A 25,288-nucleotide genomic window follows, 5' to 3' on the forward strand; every position below is an offset into this window, starting at 1 on the left:
TCAAAAAAAGGTTAGCAACATCACTGCAACAAGTTTGTGAACTTAAATTGTCACACCAGATACATACGTGTGTGTGTGTGTGTGTGTGTGTGTGTGTGTGTGTATTACTCAGCCTTTAAAAAAGAAAGAAATCCTGTTATTTGTGGCAACATGGATGAACCTGGTGAATATTATACTTAGTGAAATAAACCAGAAAGAAAAACAAATATCTCACTGTATCATTTATAAGTAGAATACTTTTTTAAAAAATTGAAATCATAGAAACAAGGATTATAAAATTGGTCGTCAGGGCAGGGGGGTATGGAAAATAGAAAGAGATTGGTAAAAGGGTACACATTTTCAGTTACAAGATGAATAGGGTTGGAGAAGCTATATATAACATGGTGACTATTGTTGATAACACTGTGTTGTATAATTGAAAGTTGCTAAAAGAGTAGAATAACATTTTCACCAAAAACAATAAAAAAGGAAAAAGCAAATATGTGAGGTGATTGTGTTAATTAACTCGATGAGGGGAATCCTTACACAATGTGTACGTGATGATGAAATCATCATCTTGTATACTTTAAATATCTTATGCTTTTATTTGTCAATTATACCTCAATAAAGCTGGGAGGAAAAGAAAATCAGAAAATGCCCATCAATTCCAAGCCCTTCAGAACTGAAGTCTGATTGCCCACTGCCTAAGCTACTTGCAGGTGGCAGCCATTAGTCATACATGTTTAGCAGCAGTAGGAGTCTTCTTGGGCCACCAGGATGCCATTTAGTTCACTGAAGCATACTGAACACTACCCACAGAACTCATGCTGTTTTTAAAGTACCAAATTAGATTCAACAAGGTCATGGGTGAAATGATGGGAAAATCCAGTGCAGATATTTGACGTCTTTTTCCTAGGAATCTCTGCTAATTATCACTTTACCTCCAAAGTGCAGGCAACTGTAAGAATAACATCATGATCATATTGCAAACAGAGAACAGGCTGTGATACAGTTTTTTAAAAATCATTGGGTTTGAAAAGTGAGGTCTTGTGTTCATATTCTGACTTGAACACTCTAAAATATGTGACCTCAAAATAATCACTTTACCTCTCTACTCCTTGTTTTCTCATGCTGAGTAGAACATCAACTTTATCTGGTTGTTGTAATGGTTGAACATATGTGAATCCGTCTCAAACTATTGCTTGGCCCTTTGGAGGCAAACATTGGTTGGGCACAAGCTTCGGAATCAGACAAATGTGGCTCAAATCCCAAATCCAATATTTGTTAACTGTTTGATTTTGGCAGATCAATTAACCTGTCTCTTTAAGCCTATGTTTCTTCATCTATAAGGTGTAATGAAATTACCTACCTCTCAGGCTTGCTGTGAGAAATGAGACAGAAACATATAAAGTACTTAGCAAAGTGCTTTACATAAAGTATTTAATACATAAAGGCTATTATTATTTTATGTTGATTCTAGACCAAAAGAAAAGTGTCCAGATTGTAGTTTCACTGAAAAGTTAATAGTGGGCAAACTCTCCTAATTTTGGACTCAAAATTTCTTTCTGATTTTTTCAACAACCCAGTGGTAGCCTTTTCCTCTGTGCTTTGCCTGCAATTTTGAATACTGTTAATACACTTAGGATTTCCCTTATGTTAATTTATATTAATACACTTTCTTTGAGAATAAAGAGAATATGTAAATTGAGAATATTCTCCAGGTTTTTAATATCCATTATGAAAATTCAGAGATTATTGCTTCCATGGTGAAAATGTCGGAGCATATTTTCCCCAGATAATAAGCATCCAGATAAACAAACCAATGAAAACTTGTGTTTCCTAACCAACCCTGTTGCAGACATTTTATGTTGAGGAGCCATGAAAGCCATGATAAATTTTCATTTCCACTTTCTCTTATTAAGAGTATTTTTCCAAATGAAGACTGCCTTTGTCATGAGGACAAAAGCCATAAACCAGTCCCACTGAGAAGCTCTCTCTTCTGTGACTGGCATCAGGCATTTCTGAGACAGCTGAGAATGGATGAAGTGTCCTTCAGTAAGTGATGAAATATTCGACACCTTTACTGTATCAGATATTGGTAGTCCTTGTCACCCTATAAATGTAACAAATTTTAAAAGGCCTTTACATATCTATCATTCATTTGTTCCAACATACCAGAGAATTCACACTGAAATCACTTTAATGCAACTATTGTGGGGAGGTCATTAAATAAAGCTCTAGCCATATTTCTGCACCGGAGTGTTTACACTGCAAACAAATAATAAGAAAGAAAGGAAGGGGCATACAATTAGAGCACACAGACGAGAAAGAAGCAGGGATAAATGCTTGGAAATGCCTTTCCTGTCAACCTTATATAAAATAGCACCTCCCCTCATCCTCACATCTAAAGCCTTTCTTTGCTTTATTCTTCTTCATGGTATTATCACCATCTAATATTTGTATTATTTTTGGCTAATATATTTATAGTATGCTTTCCCCTATAGAACGTAAACTCTATGAGGGCAGGACTTTGTGCCTATTTTGCTCATTGACTGTATCTCTCCAGTGCCTAGGGCAGAATCTGGCATATAGTATGCATTCAATAAATACGTTTATGAAAAGCATAGGGTCAATTGGCTGCGTAACCTAAGTCAGTCTCCACAGGACTGGAATTTGGGCCCTCTATTCAGTGCCCAGAAAAATGTCAGGAAAAATGACCAACTTTTCCCTTTACATTTATCACTTTCTCACAATTTCAGAGGTTCAAGAGTAGCTAACAATGAGAAAAAGAAATAGAAACGCTAACATGGGGAAAGTACTCAATTGTACTTCTGATAAAAGAAACATTAATTAAAACAACAATGAGGTAGGGTTTTGTTTTTCCTATCCCACACTCATGTTGCTAGTGTAGTGGGAGAAGCAGTGACTCATAAACACTTTTGAAAGGGTGAATTGGTACAAGTTTTATGGTGACAATTTGGTATCTGCTTGTATCTAATAATTTTACTCTTAAGACTTTGTTCATGTGTCTGTTTTTCTGCCAATAGCATGCTGTTTTGATTATTGTTGCCCTGTAGTACAAGCTAAAGTCAGGGAGTGTGATATCTCCAGCATTGTTCTTTTTTCTTAAGATTGCGTTGGCTATTTGGGGTCTTTTGTGGTTCTAACAAATTGATGATTTTTTTTGTTCCATTTCTTAAAAAAAAAATGCCATTGGGATTTTGATGGGGATTGCATTAAATCCATATATTGCTTTCAGTAATATGGACATTTTAACTATGTTGATTCTTCCAATCCGTGAGCATGGAATGTCTTTCCATTTCTTTGCGTCTTCTTCAATTTCTTTTAAAAATGTCTTGTAATTTTCAGCATATAGGTCTTTCATATCCTTGGTTAAGTTTATTCCTAGGTATTTTATTCTTTTTGCTGCAATTGCAAAAGGAACTTTTTTATTATGTTTTCTGAGATTTCATTGTTAGTATATAGGAATGCAATGGACTTTTGAGAATCCAGAAATAAAACCACATAAATACGGATAATTTTTGACAACGAAGCAAAAAACATACAATGGAGAAAAGACAGCCTCTTCAATAAATGCTTCTGGCAGAATTGGAAAGCCACATGCAAAACAATAAAACTGGACTGCTATCTGTCACCATGTACCAAAATTAATTCAAAATAGATCAAAGACTTAAGCATAAGACTTGAAACAATAAACTGCATAGAAGAAAACATAGGTATTAAACTTATGGACCTTGGGTTCAAAGAGAATTTTATGAATTTCACTCCAAAGGCAAGGGAAGTAAAAGCTGAAATAAATGAACAGGACTATATCAAACTTAAAATGTTCTGCACAGCAAAAGATACGATCAACAAAATAAAGAGGTGACCAACTGAATGGGAGAAGATTTTTGCAAACAGTGCCTCCGACAAGGGGCTAATGTCCAAAATATACAAGGAACTCATGCAACTCAACAACAACAACAACAAAAAAAAAAACCAATTGAAAAATGGGCAGAGGACCCGAAGAGACATTTCTCCAAAGAGGACATACAAATGGCAAACAGACATATGAAAAAATGCTCAACCTCACTAATCATCAGAGAAATGCAAATAAAAACCACAATGAGATATCACCTCACCCCAGTCAAAATGGCTATCATCAACAAGACAAATAATAACAAATGTTGGAGAGGCTGTGGGGAAAAAGGAAACCTCATACACTGTTGGTGGGAATGCAGACTGGTGCAGCCAGTATGGAAGGCAGTGTGGAGGTTCCTCAAAAATTTACGAATAGACTTACCATATGACCCAGCAATCCCTCTCCTGGGTATCTACCAAAAAAATCTGAAAGCATTTATCCATAAAGAGAGGAGAGGAACAGAATGGAGGAGAGTGGAGGAGAGTCGTCGGTCGGTTGGCGGAAAGGCTGATGGCAGGTCGCGCGTCCGGTGGGCCCAGCCTCCAGTGAGACCATAGTGGTATAACTCCCCTACCTATGGCTCCGTGGGTGTTCCTTTTTGGCCTCACCATATCCTGCGTTCTTATGTGGGGAGCGGGAGCAGAGACCCCACAGGCCGCCCCACACGACAAATGGTGCAGCGAGCAGGGTCTCCCGCATGACAGATCCATTTCAAGATACATCTGCTTCATGAAGACCTCCCCCTGTACCTCTGTGAGCACCACATGACAAGCATCCCCAGTGCCTTGGTCTCAGGGGGCAGTACAGGGACTATTCATCCAATCCCAAATGCTGTCAGACTTTTACAGAATCAGAAAAAGTGGTGGCTAAGGAAATTATCTACTGTATGAAACCTTACTGTGTCCATAATCTAAACAAGGAAAATAATGGCCACACTATCTATTATACCCAGGTGTTTGAGCCAGAAACCTAGGGGTCATACCAGATTTCTCCCTTTCTTTTCCCCTACAACAGTTAATCAGAAAATCCTGTCCACTGTATTTTCAAAAGAAATCTTAACTCTACTCCCTTTTTCATCTTCGTTGCCGTCACTTGAGCTCAGGCCACGATAGGCACATGAGATGGTAAGAGCCTCATTACCATTCTCCCTGCTTTCACTTATCCTCCCACTCTCCTTTGTCCCCAAAATTTCTCTGATTTCTGCCCAAGAACTCACTGGTAGTACAAAAGTAATGATAAAATACAGACTAAGGACAGTGATTAAAAAAAATAAGAGGGTGATAAGCTCTGCATAAGGATATCAGGCGAGATTTTGCAGAGGAGAAGACCCTTTGATCATTTGTTGAAGGACAAGCAGATATTTTCCAGGTGGGTGAGAAATGTGGGGGAGAGCATTGTGGCAGAAGAAATAGCATGTACAAAGGCACTGAGCCATGAATCAGCAGACTGTTTGGTAAACTGCCAGCAGTTCTGGATGGGTGGGAAGCAGGAAGGATGTAGGAGAGTGGTGAGGGGAGTAAGCAAAGTCCACCATGGAGAGTCTGATCCTTATGAGCCATTCTGAGGACTCTGACTACGTGGGGACAGAGCCAGGAGTGCAGTTTCCAGGCTCTTGGCCTCACGTGGAAAGGTGCTGGCTCAGGTAGTAAATGTCCATCAACTGTGATTGGATGGCCATCAGCTGTGGCTAGTTGGCCGTCAGCTGTAACCAGTAAGCCATTGGCCACTAATATAACTGCTGTGGCTACGCTAGCAGAAAATGGGGGCTAGCAAGAAGATGGTGGCTGGCCTGGCAAGCGTGGATTGCAGTTAGGATGGTAAGTTGCAGATTGTATGGATCCTGCTTCCTGTGTCTCCAACCCAGCCGCCAGTGAGAATAAAGTAGTATGACTCCCCTATCTATGGCTCCGTGGGTGTTCCTTTTTGTCCTCACCATGTCCTGCGTTCTTATGTGGGGAGCGGGACCAGAGACCCCCACATGAGTCCCTGCATGACACATGGCGCAGTGACCAGGGTCCCCTGCACAACAAATGGCACAGAGAGCAGGGTCTCCCGCATGACAGACTACCTTCCTGTAGCCCGATGGTTATTAATGTTTTGGGGTCATGGCTCTTTAAAATCCAGTGAAACTATGAGCCTTCTTCTCAGAAAACTAAATAAATAAATAAAAGCACCTCCACCAAAGTGTGTACAGTGTTCACAAATATTCAGAAACCCAGAAATTGCTTGGACTTTAGGTTTAAAATCCTGCTAAAGGCAACATGCCTAGTTTGCGATTTTAAAAATGGCTGAGAGTACATAACAAGCAGGGGAGCAATGTGATCCAATTCGTGTTTTAGAATAGCCAATTGTGTTTTAAACAGATCAGACACAAGTGAGACCAATGGTAGAATGAGCAATTAAGACATCATGACAAACATCTGGTCAGGAAATGATGAAAAAATTGCCAAGACATTTTTGAGAAAGATAAAGTGATTCAAGCATCCAATATGTAAATATACTATAATAGTTAAAACAATGTGATGCTGATCAAAGAAAAAGGTAGTGAATCAATGAAAAAGACAGAAAATCTAGATACAGAATTTTGTGCTGTTTTTTAAAGGTAAAAGTTGAAAGGGAAAAGGTATTTATTTGGTAAATGATTGTCAGAACAAGTAGAAACTATTTGGAAAAAAATATAAATTCTCACATTCTTATATAACAAAATTAATTCCAAATGGATTAAAATTTAAATGTAAAATAAGAAACCAAAAATGTACTGGAAGAAATGTAGGAAAAGTTTGTGTAATCTTGGAATGGGGAAATCCTTTCTAAACACAACACCAAAGGCAGAAACTATAAAAGGAAAGCATATAAAGACGCAACCACATGCACAAAAAATTCTTATGTAAAAATATACCAAAGGAAAAAAGTCAAGAAGTAGCTAAGAAACTGGAGAAAATATTTACATTATAGAAACCCCATAGACAAGTGAAATACTATCTCTATGAAGAATTTCAATAAAACTAATTGGAAAATAACCATCCCGAAAGAAAAATAAACAGGGAACTATTAGACAGTTTACAAAGAAAAAAATATCAAACTCCACTAGTATTTTAAGAAATGTAAATAAAACCACAGTGAGATACCATTTCTCTCATATCAGAATGGCAAAGTCTTTTTTTGAAACAATACTACTTAAGATATGGGAAAGTAACTCTCTCATATACTACTGTGAGAGAATAAATTAAAGGGAAAAAAACTTTTGGAAGGCAATTTGACAAAAAGAATCAAATTTTTATAAATAAATACATACACTTTTTAATCTACCAGCTCTGTTTCTAAAAGCGGGTCGTGTCCTAGAGAAATAATCCTGATTTAGCTACAAGGTGATACAGAATTTTTACAGTACCAAAAATTCTAAATTTGATTGGATAAGTGAATGTTATCTAACTGTAAAAAAATTATCTACATATAAAAAGTTATGTTGAATATTTACAGGCATGAACAGATGTTCACACCAGCTCGTTAGATGGAAAAACAAAACAAAATGGGTTATAAAACTTATTACATACACTAGCCTGGTACAACCCTTCTATCACCCCATACTACCATACATAAACAAGACAATGTAAGTTGGTGAGATTTTAATTTAAAGTACAATTGAATTGCATAGATACAACACATGATAGCTAATATCATCCTCAGTAGTAGTAGTAGTAATAAGAGTTGAAAAAACAATAGAAAACAGTTAAAATAACAATAGAAAAAATACATGACACTAAGCAAATGGCAGGCTTACTCACAGTTAACATGTCAATAACAGAATTCAGATGGGGAGCCAATTTTGATAACCACTTCACTGGAGTGAGGTAATACCTCTAGTGTAGCGTGATGGACCTTGTTATGTCTCCTCGTACTGGTCTCTTCATCCTAATGCCATCCCCTCCCTCTGGCGAATTTTGGCCCAGAAATCAGAGGGAAGAGCACAGGAAAACAACATGCAGATGGAGATGAAAACTATGCAGGGACAAAAAGGAGGTTTGGGGATACTGTTGCATCCTCTGGGCACCTCAGTTCTCAGATTAACGTAAGTTGGAAAACACTGCCCCAGACGGATGGGCTGACAGCTACGTGGTGATGGCCCTGGTATAATTTAGCACAGGAGTGCTTGGACACCATTCCCTGCCTCCAAATCACCAGCATGTGCTGATTTCTAAGTATTCCAGTTTGTATGGAGCAGGGCAAGTCCATGTTTTCATCCATTTCCATTATAAAAGTTTTTATTTTAAAAGGTCCATATGGGGCCCCTAAAAATCTACCAATATACAGATCAGTTTGCCAAGCAATAAAAGCATATCATAAATTTTAAGATAGTGTCTCTACCAACCTGTGTTTCATTTTAAGATATGTCAGCACGGAAGTTATTAACCAGTAATATTAAGCAATAATTTGCAATGGATAAAAGCATGTTTCTGAGTCTCATTTGCAGACTTATCTTTGTGATGGTTAATTCCTTTGCTTCTAATTCCCTCTCAAAACTACAGAAACAGGGTTCATCAGAAGAGCTTACTCTGTGCTGAAAGCATTATGAATATGAGGCGAAAAAAAGAAGTAGCTTTTGAAATCGTTGGGGTGGGGGGGGGGTGGAAACAAACACCCACACAAATGAGTATGTGTTTAACAAGGAAAGTTATCTCAAAGGTCACAGATTGACAGAGGAAATATGTTATTTACCAATGACAAGGAAGGAAAAATCCCAAAGACACATAAAACTCACTCTAAATATTTACCACTCTGTTTTATTTAAGAGCAGGGTGCATTAGCAGGAGAGAGCTGAACACATACTGAGGACACCCAACTATAGAATCCAGTTCCCTTATTCAGCAGCAAGAAGTTGCTCTCACCAGTACCCAGTTGGTTTCAGCAGAATTACTGTTTTTATCCTGGAAAGTAACCTCAGAGGATTTCTATTTTACTATCAATAGTTCTTTAGGGATATAATTTTTAAATTTATTTTGTTTTACTTATAGTATATTCTACTTCAATTATTTTGGTTGATCTAGCTCATGATTTTCCTTATTATCGTTTGTTTAGACTCTCATAAAAATTTGCTTGAATTTATTTTGTTGACATTTACAGTCATTCCAAAAAGTAGAAAGTAATAAATGATATCTTGTTTAAAAAAATGCAATTAGTCATTTCTGAAAGTTTGCATTGAACAAAAAGGCATCCTCCTCATAAATTATGTGTGGCTTTTCCTTTATGTTTGGAAATTCCAGGAATGGAATTTAAAAGCAAAACCATCCCTTTACCAGAATAACTCAGAACAAAACCCTGATGTTATAAGACCTGGCAGTATTTCTTCGAACAGAACATTATTATTATTTCATAAATTTAACGCAGACACAGAAATGCCTGCCTCACACATAACATAAAACATTTTGCTTCAGAAAAACTTTCAGTCAGATTTTGACCACAATCACTACTTGATAATCACACCAGTGGGAGGGTTAGGCTGTGTAAAGGGTTTTCCACTTCTCACACATTCAGGCAGACAAAGATGTACACTTTTTCATTCTGACGATGCTTGTTTGGTTTCCCCCACATTTCATCAACCTATGCTTCAATCCTGAAATTTGCTTTCTGACTTACCTTGGGCATAAAAATCTGGCACGGGAGAGTTGCTGCAGTAGAGCCAGCATAAGAATGTGGCCAAGGAAAATGAAATCTCAGTTCCTACCAACAATACAAATCTCTGACATTTGATAGCAGGAAAAAAGGGAGAGCTAACTAACATCCATCTAATCTCAATGCTTTCATAGCAGATATTTTAATGAAAACAATTCAAGCTCCTGACGCAAATGAGGGTAAACTTTGCATAATGTTTAGTTTCTAATGCCTCCAAAAGGTACCTGCTATTTATTTATGATCCACATATATTAGGCCTGAAGTGGAAAAGCTTCTAGAATTTCTAAAAAGCCTACATAAAATTGCCTGAATAATTATTAGCAAATAAGATGGAAGAAAACATTTTGAAGTCCCACTTGGATTGTTCTCGTTATTTGGTCTCCCCACCCCACCCTCACAAACCGGAGCATGAAAACATGTTTTAAAAGAGTTTAACACAGAAATCAATAATTTGATTGTTAACATTTCCCTGAAATTCATTTTTAAAAATCACCTGGAAAATCATAGGAGATTTTGTAAAATGTCCAAATTCAAGAAAGCTGAGCTAAGTGCAAAGACCCTTCGAGACGGCAAATGAAAGGACTTTATGAGGTGTTCTGCAAGAAACAAGTTCCTCACAAATGGAACTAAAAAGTAAGAAACTTTGTCTCCCTAATCATAATAAACTAAATACCTGTTTAACTGAAATTAAACAATCACAAGTTCACACAACCATTATTTTATTAAGTCACCTTTCATGAAAAAGAGAAATGAAATATAAACAAGTTGGTTCAGAGACTTATTTTTAAAAGCAACTATTAGGATATGATCAGTGGAGATTCATTCTCTCATATATATGTATGTGTGTGTGTGTGTGTGTGTATCAAAAGGATTCTAAAGATGTCATCTATTTTCACGTGATAATGTCAGTATTAAGTGTTTTTTATTATGTTCTAATTATTTGAAGTGTTTTTGCCCCAATTTGATATAAATTCTAACTCCAAATTAATCATCATGTGTAATTATTTAATGACCCTACCCCCAGCTTATTTTGGACAAGTTGAATTCACAACAAATGAAGAATGGGAGTTATTTCTTTTACTTGGGGCAGAGAGGGACAGGAAGACTGAGTGAGCCATTAAAAAAAGATGGCTTTGCTATGCATTGTTTCTTTGTAGAACAATTAGATGAGAACACAAGGTTAGGGACAAAAAGCTTGTATCTATAATTTATATCAGCATAAATTTGGGGAAATCACTTAACTTCAATTCTACCAAATGTAAATCAGGAGAACTGTTATGCTTTCCATATCTCTCACAACACAAAATTATGATATAAGTGCAAGGTTCATTGACCTGGTTAAATTGAGCTGGATAAAGATAATTGGCCACACACATGGTGATATCTTTACCTGGAGAAAATAAGACTGACAATTGATTTGACTACAAAAATATAAATGCTGTCATTATGTTTTTATACGGATTTATTGGGATAAGCTGCTCACCTACTAATCAACCTGAAGTTTTCTGTAAGGTTACCAGACCATTACTATTACTATTGCTCATCACTATTACTATAAATGAAAAAAAATAAAAATGAAAGCAGAAATCATAAAATAAAATAAAAACAAGTTTCCTAACATAGAGGATGAGGTTAAAATTGGGACTTCAAATTGTTCAAGTATTGAAGATACTGCTCTGCATTCAGTAAGCACTTGTGTTTATAAAGGAAATGAATGAACTGATACTCCCCAGGCCAGGCTTTCCAAAGCTTTCCAACCACCCTGTGGAGGACAAGTCCCGGCACTTGCCACAACCCCTAGATGCTCACATATGAAAATTACATGAGGCACATATTTCTGCTACTGCCTTTGACCATCTGTTTTTGTCCCTATCTCTCTTTATTGGTCTCTTCACTACTTCTAAGACAACCCAAGTTTGCTCCAAGTGAGTTCACAATGTAATATATTCATAATAGGAGAAACTTGGGTTCTAAACCTAGTTTTCCCAGCTCTCCCCAAACTGTTGGCCTTAGGGAAGTCATAATAGATTTCTTTATTTTCCCATCCACAGAAGGATTAAAGGCAGAATTTGAGCAACAGTCTGTAGACGTTAAAGACGTTGGAACCACCCTATTCCTCCCAAGGGGAAAACTCCTCGGAGCTTAAAGGGTGTTACAAGATTTGGAAAAGCCAAAGAAGAGTGTCCTTTTATTCCTGATTCCATAGGACCTACTGCTGGACTCTCTACAAAGCCAAAAGTGGGAAACCGGACTGATTGCACTATCAGTTCAGTAATATTCTACAGCAGGACTGATCACAGCATCTTTACTGACCAGGAAGTGTTGGTGATGTCTTGCTATGCTTGTTGCAAAATTAATGCTACATAAAAGTGAAATGAACTTGCAATTATTATTATTATGTAATGACAATAATAAAGAACTCTTCTTACAACTCTCAAAAGCCCAGAAAAGTGTCCAGTTTTTCTCATTAGCCCAAAAAAGTGTCTGAAAAGTTTCATAGGAAGTTTTAATTAACAGCAAAAGCACAATTATATTTTTTATCCCTTCCCTTGGAAAGGGTTAAAAGATTAAAAGCCTCAGGACTTGACTCTACAATCAAGAATACTCAGCCCTTAGAATTTAAATATCTGAAAGACTAGTTGTCCAAAAAACCAAGGACAAAGTCCAGATACTAGTCAACTAACCTAAGTATCATCTAATTTCCCACTCATTTTCAATGTAATTAATCATATTGAACTGTTTTCAATCACACTGAAAAAAGGCTGGACCACAAAGCCACATTTACACTTCATCTTTGCTCAAAGCAACAATCTAATCTACAGGATGTCATGACTATGTTGTCTCTGAATCCTTGGGTAGGTGTAAACTGGCCAGTCAGTTATCCAGCCCATCACCGCCATGTATCTGTACACTCTCAGAGAGCAATGTATGTCTTATGTGCATTCACCAATTCCACAAACATTTCACCAACCAAAGGAAAGGCCTTGGGTAAATAAGAAGATACAGACCCTACCTTCAAAGAACTTAAAATTTGGTATGGAAGACATATTTGCAAGCCAATCTACTACAACATGAAGTAAAAAGTAATAACTGCAATAAATAAAGTTAAAAAACAAAAACAAACAAACAGAAAAAAAAAACAAAAAAAAACCTATGACACTTCAGAGGCAACAGCTATGCTGAGAAAGAGGGAGCATTTCCCAGCATTTTCAAAGTCAGTCCAGGAAATATTCCAGATTACTGAACAGATCTGAGAAAACAAAGCATCACAGCTAAAAGAGGAAACAACAAAATTTAAGAACCTTTAAAGTAGCATCTTCATTTTTTCATTCAACTACATACGCTCTAGAAAAACATAAAATGAGATCAAATTTCTTCAATCAAATTTTGTCCATCCCATGTAAGAAAGCTAGTTTCAAATGTACCAGCAACTTCAACATTAAAATGTGAAGCCATGCATTATACATGCATGTTGGTAAAATTACCCTTAGAATTAAAAAGATCAGAATTTATTTTTTCAATTAACATAGTAAACATGCACAGTCAGAAGTCTCTTACCTTTGCTGTTTAATTATCCATCTGATTGCAGCTCAGATCAGCTCTTTATAATCCAATTTTGAGAAAATGATGCATCTATTTAAAAACATAGCTTCTTTGTTCAAGTAGAAAGTTGACTGAATTCTCCTAGACTAAAAAGAGATTGGCATGTTTGCTTGTGCATATCAGATTATTTCATTGCAAAACTGGGAATTATTCCATAGACGTGAATGGATATCTAATTTATGTCACAAAGGAGAGATTATCCTCTTAGGAGAAGTTATTGATTTACTCATTTTCCTAACTAGATTTCCATGCACATGAGAATTTCAAGTCAGGAAAGCTTTGCCAACAATGTTCCACCAGAGACAACCAAAAAGAGATCATAAATGTCTTGTTAGCTGTAAATAATGATAAAATGGAGATCTTTGGGAATATGATTACAGCTGGTCTAGCCTGAAGTTTTAAATTTATATTAACACGAGTAAATTATAGTATACTAATTTTAATTTATGTGCTAAAATAGGATTGCTGTGCGTTTTGCCACAAAATAGGAAAAGGATCAACTCCTTTATTTTCCAGTTGTAAGATATAAAGCTCCTCTTTCTCTGCATATGCTAACGAATGTACTTCTGCCCTCTAACTTAAATACACTCGTCTCTGCGGTAACTTGTCTCAACTTATTTGTGTATACTTCTTACTGGCTATTTCTAAACCATCTTTTAGTGATCTTTTGAGGAAACAACTTATCAAGGCATCTCTTATGTTCTTTTGTGTCCATGCCCCTCCCCTTTTTTCCCTTTCTTGGTACCACAGGAGGACACATAAATAAGTCTATAACTTATGATGGCTTATTTATATTTACTTGAATATATATTCAGACGCTATTTTCAAGAAAAGGACTGAACTGGGAAATAGGAGCTACAGAGCCTGATCATTGTGTAGCCTTGGGACATTTATATAATTCACAGGACTTGTCTTCTCAGGCACAAAACGAGGAGGACCCTGCTAGGTGATCAATCTCAAAGGTTCTGACAACCCTGAAACCAAATGATTCTCTAGCTCTTTGACTTAGGAGCTCACACCGGGATGCCATTTGCTTCATTAAAAGATGGTTGGCCCTTCTCCTGGTGGGTATAAACCCAGACAAAGGGTACATATCTGAGATAGTGTAAAACAAGAAAGAAGCAGGTAGAGAAGGGTGTGTGGAAGGAGCAGAGTAGGGGGACAGAAAGAGGAAGAAAGAAAGAGAGAATAATAAGGAGAGAGTGGCAAAAACCTAGAGACATGGGAGTATGAGTGGGGAGCAGGGCAAAGTACTTACAGTAAGAGATGATACACACAAAGGTATGTATAGTTAAGAGAACTAAAGAAGAGGTTTAAATAATAGTACACAACTCTATGTATAAAATTTGAAATTTTTCTCATACATTTTTTTCTATGGTGATAAACTATTGTTTCTCTCCAGAAACAAAGAAATAGGTGAAATATTTGGATATTGAAATAACTTTAAATCTCTAAATATTTATGAAGGAACAAATTTATTTTCTATTATGAATTTACTAAACACTAGATGATGACATGTTAAACAATCATGTGTTCTCATTAAAAAATAAGTACAAGAGAAATTCTAACACCAGGCCTGGGAGATGATAGACATAAATATAACTCAGAAGGAAAGGAGGGAGGAAAGAGACAAAGAAAGAAATATTATATTTTAAAGTGACATATGAATCATCTTCCTGAGCTCGAAGACCATACATTACAATGGAGATAGGAAAAAGGATAAAAATATGCCCACATAAGTGTAAGACTCTGAACAAGGTGCAAGTAAAAATTTTAGTAACCAGAGCTCAATAACTAGACTCTTTAAGTTGCTAGAACACATACACACACCTTTACAGTTCAGTATTCAAGGACAAAGATAAATTTACAAGAAAATAAAATATTTCATTGTCCATGAAATAATAACAGCGGTCACCACCACCACCCATAGCAGCTCCCTAGGAATACCTCTAGAGAACAGCCATTCCTACTGTGCTTCCCCAAAAATAAGACCTAGCCGGACCATCAGCTCTAATGTGTTTTTTGGAGCTTATGCTAAAAATTAATATAAGACCTGGTCTTATTGTACTACAAGACCGGGTCTTATATTATACTATATTATATTATATAATATAAGACCGGTCTTATGTTATATAAGATCGGGTATTATTATATTAATTATATTATATTATATTATATTATATTATATTATATTATATTATATTATATTATATTATATTATACTATATTATATAAGACCCGGTCTTATATTATATTAAGACTGGGTCTTATATTAATTTTTGCTCCAAAAGATGCATTAGAGTTGATGGTCTAGCTAGGTCTTATTTTCGGGGAAACATGGTAGTTCTTACATCATTAATATCCACAGTACAGTAAACCACTGTTGCTCCACATGCAGACCAGGAAGCCATGCAAGGACCTTAGTGGTCAATTTAAAGCCTAGTTTCCCAAAGTCAAGATGAATTGACAGTTTTAAATGGTTTCCCACTACAGAGTTTGAAATTCTAGCCTATTCATAAAACCTGTGGAGCCAAAGGCCCCCAATCAGTAACCCCACTCTGCTTCTCTTTCCCAACTTTACCTCTGTTCTGCAATGTGAGGGGCCCTGCACACACTCAGGAGGACACTCAGCCTGCACATTCAGGATCCACACCCAGCTCCACACTCTGGTCCTAGCAGTGCTCACCCTGGGGATATTTGACCCCAAAAGAGACCCATACAGGCTATGGAAGTAATTTGGGGATCATGTAGCCAGGAGATAAGGTCCTGAGTGATGTAGAAGCGAGGGTGAGGGTGCTTTGGATGGACAACAATCCCCTGGCCCTACAGAATCCTCTCCTCAGGGGATGTGGCACAGCTGAAGGAAGGCCAGAGTGGGGCCCTTTAAAGCAAGGGACTTGGGGCAAGAGGCCCTCTTGTCCAAGGGCAAAGGGTGTTACTACTATTGATGTGATATTTCTAATCTGGGTTAGCCAGAAAGTCTAATTAGCTGTCATCTCATATTCCAGGCAGCCAGACTGGATAGTACTGGTTGTAATATATAGTGAAAATAACCAACCTAAGTGCTAAAATTATTTCAGCTCAGCTGATCAAATGATTTTTATTTTAATACCATGGAGTCTACAGTTAGCACAAGAGGATGCATTTCCTTCAGCAAGAAAATGCTAGATACAACACACATGCTGCTTAAGAACAAGCTAGCACAAAGAAAAGCTTTGCGAGCTGTTAAGTAGTGACCAGGCAGAGAGCAAAGTTTCTGTCTCAGTTTCTCCTTCCCGACTGTCAGTCTACAAAGTATCATGGGCCAAGGCTAATTCAAGGCGAGAAGCCAAATTTAATGGTGACCTTCTCTCTTGTTCTCCCTTCTGATACACCTCACCCCGACATGCCTGAGTTGTTTCCATGGGAACAAAGGAAGATCCACTTTGCCAAGAAAATATTCTTTTCCAGTATTTCCCCCTTTCTACCATCAGTCAACTTTTTTCTCATCTTTTCCGGGTTTTATCTGGTCGTGGTCAAGTAACAGAATAAACTACCCACCTTGTACCAGTGGGTTAATGAGTGTTAGCTGAATAAGCCATTGTTAGTTAATGAACAGGGCCTTGAGAACACATCATTCCTTAATATGTAGGAATGACTCCAATAGGAGATGTATATATTTGCAAACATAGGATCTGGCCAATGGGGGCACAGAAGCTTCTTGAAACATCTCGAATATATCATGCAGGCAACTGCCAGTCCCTCTGAGAGGCCTCTGCCTATGGATAGGGTGCAAGAAAGAGATAAGAGAGAGAAGAAACTTGTCCTAACAGGTTTGCAGCACAGTTGAAGAGACAGAATCTATGTGAAATGAAAAAGGCTTAATAACATTACAAAGTAACACAAGGATGCAAATGGATGAGTTACAAGGCCTGTTCCCTCCTGACTTCTAATACTTTTCCAAAGTCTCAGATGAGCTTACTCTGAAATTTTGAGTAAGAGACAGAAGACTTGATTTGAAGAGCAAAAGAAATAGCTTGGAAGAACTTAGACACATTCCCTTTCTTCTCTGCTCCCTCATTTTTCCAATGCCCAGAACTTGGGCCTTTTGAAAGATTTTTTTTAGGTTCTATGTGCCTTTATCTTTTAAGTCTTATTTTTGTCAATGATCAAGGTCCTCAAACGTTAGATTTATTCTCTACATAAGGATGAACAGCGATTCTGCTTCAGTTTTTCCAGATGCTTATTTACGTTGCTCTCGCCCATGACTTCAAACAGCCAGTTAATCTTTGAAGTCCCAGATCCCTAGACTTGGAGTCAGAAGGCACACATTTCTATTGCAGTGCTTAGTGGCCATGAGGAAGTTGTTCAATCCTTCTTTGAGCCTTGGTGTCATCTATAAAATGGGATTTGTTTCAGCAAAGACTACATCAAACAGTACGTGAATGTGCGGGAGAGCACGCAACGCAACAGTGCTCAGTATGTGTGGTTGATGTGACCATTCATGCCAGGTGTTCTCTCCACTTTGGAATTTCTCAGGACAAGATCAGATCCATTCATTCATTCAGTTAACAAACACTTTGTTGAGCATCTAATATGTCAGACTCTCCAGTAAGCACTCGTGAGAACTACTAGGGCTATGAGCCATCCATCGCTATTTGATAGCTTCTATTTTCAAATTACCTCTCTTCTACTATTTTCTTTTTTGGAAAATAGTTAAGAATGTATGTCATGCTTGCTTGCTTAAATTCTATTTGCAATCCCACCCTGGGCTTCATTATACATCAGAATTCCCACAGTGAATGCTTTTCGAGATGTAGAAGTCAGCAGTCTTTGAGAAGTTCTCTCTTAGGTTGATAAAAGAGAATTACAACATATCTGGATTTTATCAAGCCTGGTGTTCAGACTGCCACAGGAGGCTGGAGTTGATAGGGATGAATTAAATTATTAAACATGGAAGTTTCCAGATAATCAAAGAAGAGAAGTGGTAATGAGCAGCACACAAAGATCATGAGTAAGCTCATACGCTGCTCACCAGACCCATCTGGTACTTATTCTGCAATCCAAATGTGCCCCATCCTCATTCTATCACCACTGACAACCAAAAATGTAACAAGCAAAATCTGAATAATAAATCCTGCTCAGTTAAGTCCCTAGTTATGATCAAATAGAGGTAGATTCGTTTCTTTAAAGCTTGGATACAAAGAGCACTTTTCTACTGGATAATTTCTACTACCCAAAGCAGTGTGACTTGGTACAAGTTTTACTGGTTATCAATGGGCAATAACACATTTTCATATGTTATTACACTAAAGCATACTTTACACTTAATGCTATTACACTATTAAGTGTAAAGTATGCTTTACACTATTTCCAGAGAAATCACATACTGAACCACCTATTAAATTGAAAAAGCCATAGCTGCTCAAACCCCAGCAAAGCTAATGGACACAACCACCAGGACAGAGCAGGAGTTTGAAAACATATTTTTGCTGCAATTATTGGCCAAAATTATTGATTATATAAAAATCCTTCTGTACATCCTTAGTGGCTTCTATTTTCCTACACCTACATCGCTACTAGAAGGAGAATGAGTTCCTTCAGAAAAAATGAAGACAAGAGTAGAAAATAAACGATTTTCACCTCCTCTCCGCAAACACTCATCTTCTCCATATATTTATGATAAGTGAAAGAAAAAGGAGAAAAACTGGGCCTGTTGTGGAGTTCATAGCCATGAGGCATTCCTGACCAAACTGCATAAGCAGGCCTGCCACTTTTCACAATCCCATTTATACGCTTTATGAAATTTACCTCCAGGATTGTGTGGTGCACAGTCTCTGTGCTATGTACAGTGACCCTTTGTACACGGCACCCAATAACCCACAAAACAGGAAAGTACTCCTAGTCCAGGAAAATACTGCCCGGCGAGTTTGTTCAGTCCTTATGAGATAAGGAGAAAAAGGAGAAAGTGTTCATTGACTTTAATAATTAATTACTCAAGGAGTTCCACAAATAGACGCACAAGTATCTAAAATGGTAAAAGATTTGATTCTGTAATCAAACAAGAAATGAAAGTCTTTCCATTTGACTGATCCTCAGATAAACACAACTACAATGGGAATGGCTGAGCAAACAGTTTTCCTGTCTTCACATTTACACGCCTGGTGGAACATACCAACAAACAAAGAAAATAGTCACCAAATTTCCATTGATGAAACATACTGGGGAGAGAGGTGCCTTCGCTTTGGGTGACTTTGAAAACAATAAGCCATATAATCTAAGTTTTTGTTTCAACCTGAAAAATGGAGTTATCATAAATATATGTCACTTAAGGAGAAGCCAGCTGGAAGCTAAGACAAAGGATTTCTATCAGGCCAGATGCAGGATGTCCCTGGCCCTCAGTCACGTGACCAAGTGGTATCAACGTCCGACGTGTTCTTATCCCAAACACTTCAGAAGTACAGAGTGAGCCTGCTTTCCTGGGATGTTCAACGATATGTTCGAAGCAGGATCACTGAGAAGCAGAGGCGGGACAGACGATAACACTAATGTGGGGCGCGTGATTCAGGGCGCTCCTCTAAACTCGCCTCCCCATGGGGCTAGGAGTCTGCAAGGTGGGAGGACATACCCACCTGGGCACCATTCCCCAGGTACCCATGTCCCTATGATTCCCTGTCGCAAATGGTCCAAAGCCAGCCTCCGGGGCCTGTGTGGGTCTTCACCCTCCCAAGGGCAGGCCCCTAGGACTGAGGGATGACCGTGGGCAGCTAGCTATTGGGCTATGGATGTGAATAAAACTTGAGTGAGCAGACTGGCTTGTCGACATACATTCCTATAAGGCTTCTCCAGTTGCATGGTAGATCCAGGACAGGAAGAGAAAGGCTTTGGGACACGAGGGCCTCTGGTAGGGCCCACAAACATAAGTGGTGGTTCTGGAATGAGATAAATCACAGACTGAGTGCTATTCACAAATCCCAAGAAACCTTTTTTTATCTTTCTCCTATACTCACAGCTACTGCATAACTTATTATACAAACCAGGACACTGCTGAATATAAGAGACCCCAACCAAATGGGATACCAGTTCAACTGGTGAAGCCAGGACCATCCTGCAAACTGGGATATAAAGTCATGCCCTCCACACTAAACCACAGGTCGTGGCTTCCCTTATAAAGATCTCTCAGTAACACTGAGTTCCGTAAATAATTGGCATCCATTGCCATCCATTGCATTTTTCTTCCCCTTCAGGCTCCTTTTTCCCCCTCATGAGAGAGTGTTTATTCTGGGTGCACCAATGAAGTAGAAAAAGTTTCATTCTTATCATGTACAACATGTATATATAATAGAAAGCATCATAGGTATTAACAGTTCCAGCGTCTGTTGTTTATCTGCAAAGGAGATTCAGTCTCTTAAATCATAGATTGGCATTCTATTAAATGCAATAGAAAATAAAGGGGAAACTTAAAAAATCAGAGAAGTGTTGGACATCTGAAAACATACTAAGACAGTTAGATACTAGGATTCTTGTATAAGATAGAAAATAAAACCTAGATAGTAAACAGAACTTTAAAAGAAAATATTATGATGGCCTTTTCTGGAGCCAACCCTGCACTGGGCCTGAGTGTATGATTTAATCAGGACCAGTTAGTGTTTTCCAGAAGCTCACACCCTAAAGGAGGGAGTTTCTGGTAAGGCCAAAGGCCACGTCCTTGGCACCTGGTTGACGTGTCTCCCTTGCTGCTTCTTGGCAAACTCCAGGAGCCTGATTTCATCTCACAGCTGTGGCAACACACACACACACACACACACACACACACACACACACACACTTACTTCCTACAATGCTTCCAGTCAGTTTGTCCCACTGTCTACCATAATTTAAACATGACCACGCATTATAATTACCCTGAGAGCTTCTCTAACATACAGATTCCCAAGCAGCACCCCACAGAGACTAAATCAGCAGGTCAGAGGTGAGGCCAGGACAATTCTACCCTTAGTAAACAATCCAGAAACTATGAAAGCAAAACATTCTAACCCCTGGAGAAGCTCAACTAGAGTAACACAGCCTGGGATGCTGTCCGACCAGGATGCCGCCACGCCCTCGTGCTCTGTTTTTCCCAGCCTGCTCCCACACCGGAATCTTCCCAGAGAGAACTAAAGATGTTCTGCCCAGCACCCTGGCACAAGGCGGCGCCACAACCAACAGCTGTCCTTTGCTGCCATGGCCAAGCTCCAACCCACTGCCAATTCCAACTCATCCTGGAAGGCTTCTGTATTCATTCCCTTTTGTGAGAAACAATTTGAGCTTTATTCAGAAACAAAAGGACGCACATGCAGCAAGTTTATGGACACTTTAGAATAATCCATTTTTTATTGATGGACTTGAGTTTCTAATCCGATGATAAAACTGTTCCTTTCAATGAAATTTTAACTCACTTCTTTCCCTTCTCTCCCCTCTCCTCCCCATCTCACATGTACTGTGATCTGTGAGCTTTTTGTTCAATTAATGATTCACAATGAATGGAAGCCCAACCCTGCTAGGAGAACACATCAACATCTCCAAGAAACCATGCAATTTTTCTATTTGTGAAATAAAAGGAATGTTTTCAAAGGATAAAAAATGCTGCTAGCTTCATCTTTGCTTCATCCAGACTATGGAAGGGAGCAAACGATACTAATCAATCAACTTGAATGTTGTGTTCTACAAACAGCCTACTATATCAGAAATAAGCCTAAGTTTATAACTGAAATTTGAGATTTGCTATCAAATAGAAATGACTCCTTGTCAGCGGAAAGGGTGACCACGGGACTTCAGTCATCAACCTGGCTGTTATCATCAACGGCAAAACCACAGAGAGGTCTGCTGGTGATAGAGCAGAGGAGGTGAAATGAGCTTTACTCCTCTGGCTCAGCAGTACCCAGCTAAGTAAAGTAATATATGCATTGAGTGTCCCTACTTCTGGAAGCAACTGCTGTCTGTCTCCAGGGATGTTCCCACAGATCTCGGGGGGTGGAGCCTTGACAAGATTGCCTCTGATCTTGACAGCTGAAAACCTCCACATGACACAAGGGAGCAAGTCAGTGCTTAGTGTGGGCTCCCAGTTCCCACCCACCAGGCTGATACGGCTTTGGAGGGAGTAGAGCAGTACACGTTAAAGATAAAAAGACCAGACCCAAATGTGGAAAATGAACCCACTTACTTCCTAAATGTGTAACTGACATCTCATTTATCTTACTTTATTGTTCTTTTCACTAAGCTTTAGATAATTTTCCTAAGTGGTTTAAAAGTGAGGCTTAATGCTCACCTTCCATAAATCATGACTTCCAAAAATCGTAAGACAGAAGATATGCCCTTTGTGCCAGCATAAATTTGTCATGAAATAGCTTGAAACCAAGTTTGGCAGAACGTGCACAGAGATATTCCCACTGGTCACTTTGGGAAAGTCCAAGACTTCTGTTCATGTTACTTAACTGCTTTCTACTATAAACATTTATTACTCATATGATTTTCAAGCTTACAAGGATTTGGAAAGTATTGAAGTTATGTATCAATGAAAGTTATCAACATGAGACATTATAATTAACTATTTCAATACTCTAGGCACCAGATCACTTCTTTTGCTGTGTTATCTGCCATTGCCAATGTCCATCTACAAGTTTGACTGGAAGTATTTGCCTGCAACGTTATTTTAAATCATAGGCACAAAATGGGCACAAAGGACCCCTTACTTACCCTCCTGAAATAGCCACTAATTCCACAAATTATCTGCTTGTTGTTCAAGACAGAGATTCTCCAGAAAAAGTAAATAAGATGTCTCCTATTAATGAACTGAAAAATGCATTCATTCAAAAATTAGTATCAAAATTGATATTTCAGTTATATAGGTTTTCTCATTTCCACTTAATAGAGCATGTAAGGCAAGAGGCAGATACCAAGTGTTCCCTAAAGGGATCTGAATTAGCTCTATTAATCTCTCTCGGACTTTACGACAATGTTTAAAAATAAAGGCTTGGCTTAACATTTTACAAAAGCTTTTTAAACATGGATTTTTCTTCTGTGCACCATAATAGTGAAATTTTGTATTCTGTGTCTCAGTCAGGAGCAACTCAACAAGATGGAAATCACCCAAGGCAGCCTAATCTCTTCGTCTCACCCAAGGGTTGTTTGATCACATTTTCGGCCCCATCATCACTTACAGTTGTCTTATCTTCAAGATCAGACATGCTGATATCCCCCTCTCTAGCTACCACTTCAAATTTTTCCTCCTTTCCTACTTTTTGCCTTTTGTTCTATTTATCCTATGCCTTCGTTGTTCCCTACAGTTAGTTCTGTTTTTTCTTTTTGTTTTTATCCCAGGCTTCTTAAACAAGGATATACAGCCTCGTCCCTATCCCCATCCCCAGTATAGGGCCTAGTCATGGAAAAACATGGCATATACTTTTTAGCTAATAACTTAATCTATTTTATTCAATAATAAATACATTAATACTTAAATTGAAACAAATACAGATCCATAATGGAACTGTAAATATTTTAAAGAGAAAACTCAAGACTTCAGGATTTTCAATCTTTAACAATAAAAAAAAAAGAAAGAAAGGTCTTTTATTTGACTTTTCTGTCATTACAGAAACATGTGGCATCTTCAGCTTATCCCTTTCCCCTCCTAGATGACAAAGACAATTGCCTCTGTTGGGAAAAGATTATTTCTTGATCCTGCGTTTCCCAAAGTTCTCCCTCCTTTTATTGCCAAATATCCCTTTTTAATTATTTTTTTTCAGTTACAGTTGACACTCAATATTATTTTATATTAGTTTTAGATGTACAGCATAGTGTTAGACATTTATATAATTTACGCATTGATCCCAATTAGTTTAGTACCCACCTGGCACTATACATAGTTCTATTGTTGCAGTATTACTGATTATATTTTCCATGCTGTTCTTTACAACCTTGTGACTATTTTGTAACTAACAATTTGTACATCTTATTCCTTCACCTTTTTTACCCAGCCCCCTACCACCTCCCCCTGCCCTGCAACTATCAATTTGTTCGCCGTATCAATGAGCCTGTTTCTGTTTTGTTGTTCATTTATTTGGTTCTTTAGATTCCACATATAGGTGAGATCATATGGTATTTGTCTTTCTCAGTCTGACTTATTTCACTTAGCATTAATACCTGCTAGGTCCAACCATGTTGTCACAAATGTAAGATTTCATTCTTTTTATGTATTGCAAAAATTTTGAAAGAATAATCTACTTTCATGAAATACATTTCCTCTTTCCATTCTCTTCTTGAGCCCCTGCACACAGGCTTCTGCCTTCACACATCAATACAACCATTCTCACTAAGGTCACAGGGAACCCACTCATTACCATTCAGGTCTCTGCTCTAAATTTGTCCTACTTTGACTCCCAAAGAAAGGGCAAATTTTCCTTAAATTCTCATATCTCTTCCTTTCCTTTACTCCACACCCTCCTGCTGTCTCTCTTAACTTCTCTGACTGTTCCTACCCAGTCTCATCCACCAGCTCCAACATTCAGTCTTTTCTTTTATAGACTCTCTTTAGCATATATCTCATGTCTTCAACACTCACCTCTGTATAGAGGACTTTCATCTCTAAACCTTCAGCCCTTATCCCAACACGGTCTCACTACACCATTTCTACAGCCTATCAGGTATTCTCGTGCAGAGAGCCTGAAGAGAGTCTGGTATGTGGGACAAAATGAATTTTCTATATCAACAGTTGTTTGGCTTGGGTGAACCATGTAACATGAATTCCAGTTGGTAATAACAGTAGTAGTTACGTTACAGATTTGCAAGTGAGGATTCAGTAATATAATGGTGTAACCACAGAACCAGCTCAAAATGGTCCTATCCTGTTTAATAATATACTGAGTAAGCTCTTCAGAGACAACAGACAAATATCGCAAGTCATGCAGCTGAGGCATATGCAAAGGAGAGAAAGCTGGCCTCCAGCTACACCCAGAAACAAAGTCTCTCCCCCCATCACAGAGAGAGAGAGAGAGAGAGAGAGAGAGAGAGAGAGAGAGAGAGAGAGAGAGAGAGAACCAGGACCAGGACATAACCAGAACTTAAACACCAGAACCCTTTCAGAAGCCAAAGATCCGTTGT

At 38.1% G+C, this 25,288-nt stretch overlaps 1 protein-coding gene across 3 annotated transcripts in view; it reads right to left on the reverse strand.

Moving 5' to 3' along the window:
• Nucleotides 1-25,288, reverse strand: part of PDE4D (phosphodiesterase 4D) — a 1,272,577-nt gene that overhangs the window by 1,200,874 nt on the left and 46,415 nt on the right. For all 3 annotated transcript variants that reach the window (XM_019743390.3, XM_074328918.2, XM_019743396.3), the window contains one exon: nucleotides 13,130-13,260. The gene's annotated coding sequence lies outside the window, so the exon portion shown is untranslated. The remainder of the gene's footprint in view (nucleotides 1-13,129; nucleotides 13,261-25,288) is intronic.

The sequence above is a fragment of the Rhinolophus sinicus genome, chromosome 3 (assembly GCF_057876585.1).
Source record: "Rhinolophus sinicus isolate RSI-liver-muscle chromosome 3, RSI-T2T, whole genome shotgun sequence".
NCBI classification, from domain to species: Eukaryota; Metazoa; Chordata; class Mammalia; order Chiroptera; family Rhinolophidae; genus Rhinolophus; species Rhinolophus sinicus.